Source organism: Clupea harengus, chromosome 16, assembly GCF_900700415.2.
Source record: "Clupea harengus chromosome 16, Ch_v2.0.2, whole genome shotgun sequence".
Lineage (NCBI taxonomy): Eukaryota > Metazoa > Chordata > Actinopteri > Clupeiformes > Clupeidae > Clupea > Clupea harengus.
In genome coordinates, this window is record NC_045167.1 from 24,900,596 (window position 1) to 24,908,095 (window position 7,500).

At 49.2% G+C, this 7,500-nt stretch overlaps 1 protein-coding gene across 2 annotated transcripts in view; it reads right to left on the reverse strand.

Annotated features, from left to right (window-relative positions):
- Positions 1–7,500, reverse strand: part of cdk17 (cyclin-dependent kinase 17) — a 64,164-nt gene that overhangs the window by 26,127 nt on the left and 30,537 nt on the right. The window lies entirely within an intron of this gene.

Genomic DNA, 7,500 nt, shown 5'->3' on the forward strand with positions numbered 1-7,500 from the left:
CTGTCTTCAATGCGCACGCGCACACACACACACACACACACACACACACGCCCACGCGCACACGCCCGCACACGCACACGCACACGCACACACACACGAGAGACACATGCATGCGCACGCACACGCACACACACACACGCACACACACACAGAAGCTTGTAAAATTCTGACTGGAGACACATCCCTTTTCCCTTTCACTAGGCAGACAGCTTGGCTTTGAAGTGGTGAGACTCTCCTAGAGACAGGGTTTCATACGGAAACTAAAGAACCAACCCTGAGGGGGAAGGAGAGACGGAGGGAGAGAGAGACGGAGGGAGAGAGGGGGAGAGGGTGAGGGGGGGAGTATGAAAGAGAGTATGAAAGATGGTGAGAGAGGGAGGAAGGGGCGAGAAGGAGAGAGGGAGGGAGACGGAGGGAGAGAGAGGGAGGGGGAGAGAGGGAGAGGGGGGGAGTATGAAAGAGAGTATGAAAGATGGTGAGAGAGGGAGGAAGGGGCGAGAAGGAGAGAGGGAGGGAGAGAGGGAGGGAGAGAGGGGGGGGAGAGACAGTAAGAAAGAGAGTATGAAAGATGGTGAGAGAGAAAAGTAGCAAGACAAAGAAGAGATGGCTGTTTCCAATTTAAAGCTGGAGTGATAAAAGCGTGCGAGAGAGAGAAAGCGAGGGAGGGAAAAGGAGAGAGAGGGAGGGAGGGGGGCAAAGCCAGAAAGAGAAAGAGAGAGAGAGTGAAAGAGTGAGTGAGAGTGTGTGTGTGTGTGTGTGTTTGTATTTGTGAAAGAGAGAGTGAGTGAAGGAGTGGGTGAGAGTGTGTGTGTGTTTGTGTGTGTGTGTGTGTGTGTGTGTGTGTGTGTGTGTGTGAAAGAGATAGAGAGCGAGCGAGCGAGCGAGGGAGGGAGGGAGGGGAAATGAAAGGAGAGATGGGGAAGCCCTCCAAAAGATGCTCTCCTCATCAAGACTCCCTGCCGTTCCGGACAGGGGATCTTTCGCTCAGTGATAACGTCATGGAAACCACGGAATGTTCCCGGGCCAACACCATGGTTACGGACACCAATCGCAGTGACAATGCTAATGTTTCAGAGTGTGGCCACTGAACATCACATCCTCCTGCTACTCTATCTCACACACACACACACACACACACACACACACACACACACACACACAACACACACTCACACTCACACTCACACTCACACTCACACACTCACACACTCACACACACACACTCACACTGACACTCACACACACACAAACTCACACACTGACACACACATTAGCACAAATACACAAACATTCTTCTGCATGGTCTGTAAAAGAAGCAATATGAAAAACGCTGCCTTCCTGCGTGAGAAAAAAAGGGACAGAGAGACAGAGAAACAGTTTCGAGAGAGACAGTGAGACATTTGAGGAATCTGGCCCAGGTCAGTAAAACTCCTCAACAGTCCACACCACAACTCTTCATCATCTTCATCATCATCACCATCTCCACCCTGCCTGCCTGCCTCCTTTTCTCTCCTACTCCTCACGTGAAGCCCCTGACGTTCAGTTGCCTGGCAACAGGGCTCTTGAGAAAGTGCTGCCGCTGCCTTGAGCTTTCAACGCGCACTCCGTAGAGCATCTCGTGGTCGTCATGCCGATGACCCCCCGGCGATGGGCCCTTGGGGCATAGTGGTGAGAACACCTCTTAACAACAAGAGTCTTTCACCACACTCAAGAGGAAAACACTCAAACCATGACTGCAGGCAGGTAAAGCCAACACACACACACACACACACACACACACACACACACACACACACGTTCACATTCCCACAAACACACACACACACATTCACATTCCCACACACAAACAGACACGTAGACACACACACACACACACGTATTCACATTCACACACACACACACACACACACACACATATGCACATCCACGTATTCACATCCACGATCTGATTGTGACATTTGATGTCCTCCTACTACTTTATCCAAACTTAAAACTCCAACAGCCAGTGGATCCACAACACGTCCACACACACCTACTAGATGGCGGTGCTGATTGGCCGAATGATGACGTGTCTCTTTCATAAGGTCCTACTAGATGGCGGTGCTGATTGGCCGAATGATGACGTGTCTCTTTCATAAGGTCTCTACTAGATGGCGGTGCTGATTGGTCAAATGATGACGTGTCTCTTTCATAAGGTCCTACTAGATGGCTGTGCTGATTGGCCGAATGATGACGTGTCTCTTTCATAAGGTCTCTACTAGATGGCTGTGCTGATTGGCCAAATGATGACGTGTCTCTTTCATAAGGTCTCTCATGTCTGACGTGTTTGGAGAGCAATTCAGCGTGGGCTATGCTTTGCTTTGCACACACACACATTAATAACACACAAACACACACACACAAACACAGAACACACACACAGAACACACACACACCTCCATACCTGAAGGGGCAGAATGCTGCATGCCCGCTGTACATGGAGTGGCACAAAAAGACTGCCACAGCCAACAGAATGGCACACAAACAGCCTTTGAGCGTCTCTCTGCCTCCTACCCATAATGCACCTCTGCCCAATGCCACGGCCAGCAGAGGCCTCCTACCCATAACGCACCTCTGCCCAATGCCACGGCCGGCAGAGGCTTCCTACCCATAACGCACCTCTGCCCAATAGGGCTGAACGATTAATTGCATTTGCGATTTAATCGCGATATGATATAACGCGATTTTCTAACCGCAACGTTTGCGATTAAAAACGTGATCTTAAAAAAAAAAAAAAATGATATATATATATATATATTTTTTTTTAGGATGGTAAATTTTGCCCAGTGTTTAAAAAGTGCATGCCTTGTGTTTATTCTTACAATTACTTTGTTAAAATTACTTAAATGCACAGTGGCAAAGCCACCAATTTGTTGTTCTTGATTCTGTAATAAGCAGTTAAATAAAAAATGTAATTGTGGGAAATAATATTTTACACTAAATGTATCTAATATTGTGTTGGTCATCATTCATTACGATTTGTTGGGAAAAAAATTAGGATAAAACAAAAAAATCGCATATTAAATCGCAATCGCAATATTTGGGGGAAAAATCGCAATTCGATTATTTCCCCAAATCGTTCAGCCCTACTGCCCAATGCCACGGCCAGCAGAGGCCTTCTACCCATAACGCACCTCTGCCCAAAGCCACGGTCGGCAGAGGCCTCCTTCCCATAACGCACCTCTGCCCAAAGCCACGGTCGGCAGAGGCCTCCTTCCCATAACGCACCTCTGCCCAAAGCCACGGCCAGCAGAGGCCTTCTACCCATAACGCACCTCTGCCCAAAGCCACGGTCGGCAGAGGCCTCCTTCCCATAACGCACCTCTGCCCAAAGCCACGGTCGGCAGAGGCCTCCTTCCCATAACGCACCTCTGCCTAATGCCACGGCCAGCAGAGGCTGCCCTCACCGACGGCCTGAGGTTGAGACAGACCGGGGTCGACCTTCAGCAGAGAGAACACACACTCACCTTCTGCTAACGTGTGTGTGTGTGTTTGTGTGTGTGTGGGGGGGGGGGTGTTATGAAAGTGTGTGTGTGTAGTGTGTAGTGTGTGAGTGTGTGTTTGTGCACGTGCATGTGCGCGCATGTGTGTGTGGTGTGTGGTGTGTGTTTGTGCGTGTGTTTGTGCACGCGGTGTGTGTGTGGTGTGTGTGTGTGTGTGTGGGGGGGTGTGTGTTATGAAAGTGTGTGTGTGGTGTGTGGTGTGTAGTGCGTGAGTGTGTGTTTGTGCACGTGTGCGCATGTGTGTGTGGTGTGTGGTGTGCGTGTGTTTGTGCTAGCGGTGTGTGTGTGTGTGTGTGTGTGTGTGTGTGTGTGACATAACAATAGTCAGGAAACCCTGCCAATTAGGATGCTGCACTGAGGTGACACAGAACCTCTACATTCCACACCACTGTAAAAAAATACAGTGAAGGCGCGCGCATGTGTGTGTGTGTGTGTGGTTGTGTGTGTGTGTGTGTGTGTGTGTGTGTGTGCGTGGTTGTGTGTGTGTGCGTGTGTGTGCGTGTGGGTGCGTGTGTGCGCGCGCGCGTGTGTGTGTGTGTGTGTGACACAAAAGGACCATTTCAAATGACAGAATCTAGGACTGTTTGTCTGAGACGCTCTCACACTGTTGTCACACAAAATGAGGGAGAAATTAGGCCCCATTTGAGTATGCTCTATATAGCAGAGGACTGCTAGTTTGTGTGCGTGTGAGTGTGTGAGTGTGTGTGAGTGTGAGTGTGTGTGTGTGTGTGTGAGTGTGTTTGTGTGTGTGTTTGAGTGTGTGTGTGTGTGTGTGAGTGTGTTTGTGTGTGTGTGTGTGTGTGAGTGTGTGTGTGTGTGTGTGTGAGTGTGTTTGTGTGTGTGTGTGAGTGTGAGTATGTTTGTGTGTGTGTGAGTGTGTTTGTGTGTGTGTTTGAGTGTGTGAGTGTGTGTGTGTGTGAGAGTGTGTTTGTGTGTGAGTGTGAGTGTGTGTGTGAGTGTGTGAGTGTGTGTGTGTGTGTGTGTGTGTGTGTGTTGAAAGGATCATGGTACATAGTTAAGTCTCTTAGATGCAAGATTGTCTCCTATGTGCAAGCATTGTTGTCCAACACAAATTAGGCCCACTGCCAAAGGATAAGGACACATTTAGCCAACAGCTACCACAGGGTAGGTGCACGAATGCACACACACACACACACACACACACACACACACACACACACACACACACACACACACACACTCACACGCACACACACACCAGCAGATACATGTTAAAAAAAAGAAAGAAAAAAAAGAAAGTGTAAATGTTAACAGTAGCCAGCAGATATGTCCACGATGTCAGTAGCGTGTTTTTTAGAGACACTAAGAGTTAGTCAACCCTTACTGCACACACAACCAAGTGCACGCATACACACACGCACACACACATGCACACACATTCAAGTGCACGCACACACACACGCAAACACACACACACACACACACACACACACTCAAGTGCACGCACACACACACGCACACACATTCAAGTGCGCACACACACACACGCACACACACAACCAAGTGCAGACACACAACCAAGTGCACGCACGCACACACACACACACACACACACACACACACACACACACACACACACACACACACACACACACACACACACACACACACACACACACACACACACACACACACACACACACGTGCCAGCTGGCTAAGAGGTATGGAAAACAAATCAGTAGGATCTGAGAAACCCAAGCGGAGCCATCAATACTGACCAACAGAACAGGTATTAGAGGAGCTCTTACCAGCACACCCATGTCTTCACAGGACCGCCGCTTTCTCTCTCTCTCTCTCCGTCTTTCACTCTGCCTCTCTGTCTCTCTCTCTCTGTCTCTCTCTCTGTCTCTCTCTCTCTCTCCGTCTTTCACTCTGCCTCACTCTCTCTCTCTCTCTCTTTGTGTCTCTCTCTCTCTCTCCGTCTTTCACTCTGCCTCACTCTCTCTCTCTCTTCTCTCTCTCTCTCTCTCTCTCTGTCTCTGTCTTTCACTCTGCCTCACTCTCTCTCTCTCTCTTTCTCTCTCTCTCTCTCTCCGTTCCTTTCACTCTGCCTCACTCTCTCTCTCTCTTTCTCTCTCTCTGTCTCTCTCTCTGTCTTTCACTCTGCCTCACTCTCTCTCTCTCTTTCCCTCTGCCTCACTAACTCTGCGGTTGCGTTTCCCTTCTCTCTCTTTCTCTCTCTCTCTCTCTCTCTGTCTCATCTTTCTTTCTGTGTTTGTCTCTCTCCTTTGTACCGTGGATAAAGTTTTGCTCTCTCGCTCCTTTGTCCCTCCTCCTCTCCCTCTTCACATCACAAGCTCCCACCCAACAGACCCTGTTATTATGACAGCGTCAGGTGTTATATAATTACCAGCTGACCGTCTGTGTGTGTGTGTGTGTGTTTGAATGTTGTGTGGATGTGTTAACGTATGTGAGACAACGCAAAGTGGGAAAGAATTAATTAAAAGAAAAGTAAAAATCAATCATTAAAAGTAAAAAAAATTAAAAATGCACCAGTGCAAGTAGCTCAGCGCATGGCCAGGGTCTGGGTGAGGACGATGTGCTGAAGCATGTTGGTTCCTTTTAAGCATCTACCATTTGCATACCTTTAAATAGGGCAGCCGGTTGGGCTTAATTGGACCAATTAAGTCTCCCGGACCCAACCATTGCAGTTGAGCACCAGGCAACACCCCTCTTGTTAGTCACGGTGATAAGGGGGGGGATTTCACCTTCTCACATTGACGCTGCCACGTCTTCGCTCAAGAGGTGCGTGGTAGACTCGTCTTTCTCCACAAACGTTGCTGGATGCCTTACACGTCTACCACGCACCTCTTGAGCGAAGACGTGGCAGACGTGGCAGCGTATCACCGTGACTCGCAAGAGGAGTGTTGCCTGGTGCTCCCCCGCAGCAATGGTTGGGTCCGGGAGACTTAATTGGTCCAATTAAGCCCAACCGGCTGCCCTATTTAAAGGGTGGGAGGGAGAACTTTAGAGAGGCCTGAAGGTTGATCGCTGACCTGCTGTGGGGTTAAGTGTTACTGTGTCTAGCTGTGTGTGCCGTGTTTTGTGCCGTGTTTTGTGCATGCGTTTCGTTTCTGGGCCTAGTTTGGGGCCTAGCTTGTGCCTACGAGTGTGCCAGTATTGGGCCTAAATGGGCCAAGCAAGTGTCTAGGGGCCTAGTTACTTGAGTTACTGTGAGTACTGTCTGTATTGTGATTTTATGTTGTTTATTTTGTGTGCACTGGTTTGGGGTTGATGTAAATAAATAAGAGATATATTTTTATATGAAGCCACCATCTCCTGCACTGTGTTCTTCCCAAACTTCACCACCAATTCTGGTCGCCACATCCCAAAAACATGGGGTGGCGCCTCGGTTCCTCAGTCACCCTTCTCCAGTCAGAGAGGAAAGTGAGACGGGTTTTGGGTTTCCCGAGAGACACACACCGACAAGATGGCTGGCCACGCAAACGCAGACAGGTCAGCTGTTTTCCCATGAGCCTGTGCTGTTTTCCCATGAGTCTGTGCTGTTTTCCCATGAGCCTGTGCTGTTTTCCCATGAGTCTGTGCTGTTTTCCCATCAGTCTGTGCTCCCTCCCTCCCTCCCTCCCGCTGCAGGGACGACAGACAGACAGTGCAGCACTGTCCACACGCAGGACACCGTGTCCCTCACGTTTGCATATGAGCGCTGAGACCTCATGCAAAAACACACACACGCACGCACACACGCAGACACACACACGCACGCAGACACAAAGCTTCTACTTGGAAGCACATACAAAAAACAAACAACAAAAGAAAACCTGAAACATCTCAGAAAATACCTAATGAACACACATATTTGGAGCTTCTATGTGCACACCAGACACACACACACACACACACACACACACACCTGACACACGATAACTCTCCCACACACACACAAACGACACACGATAACTCTCCCACACAGACAAAC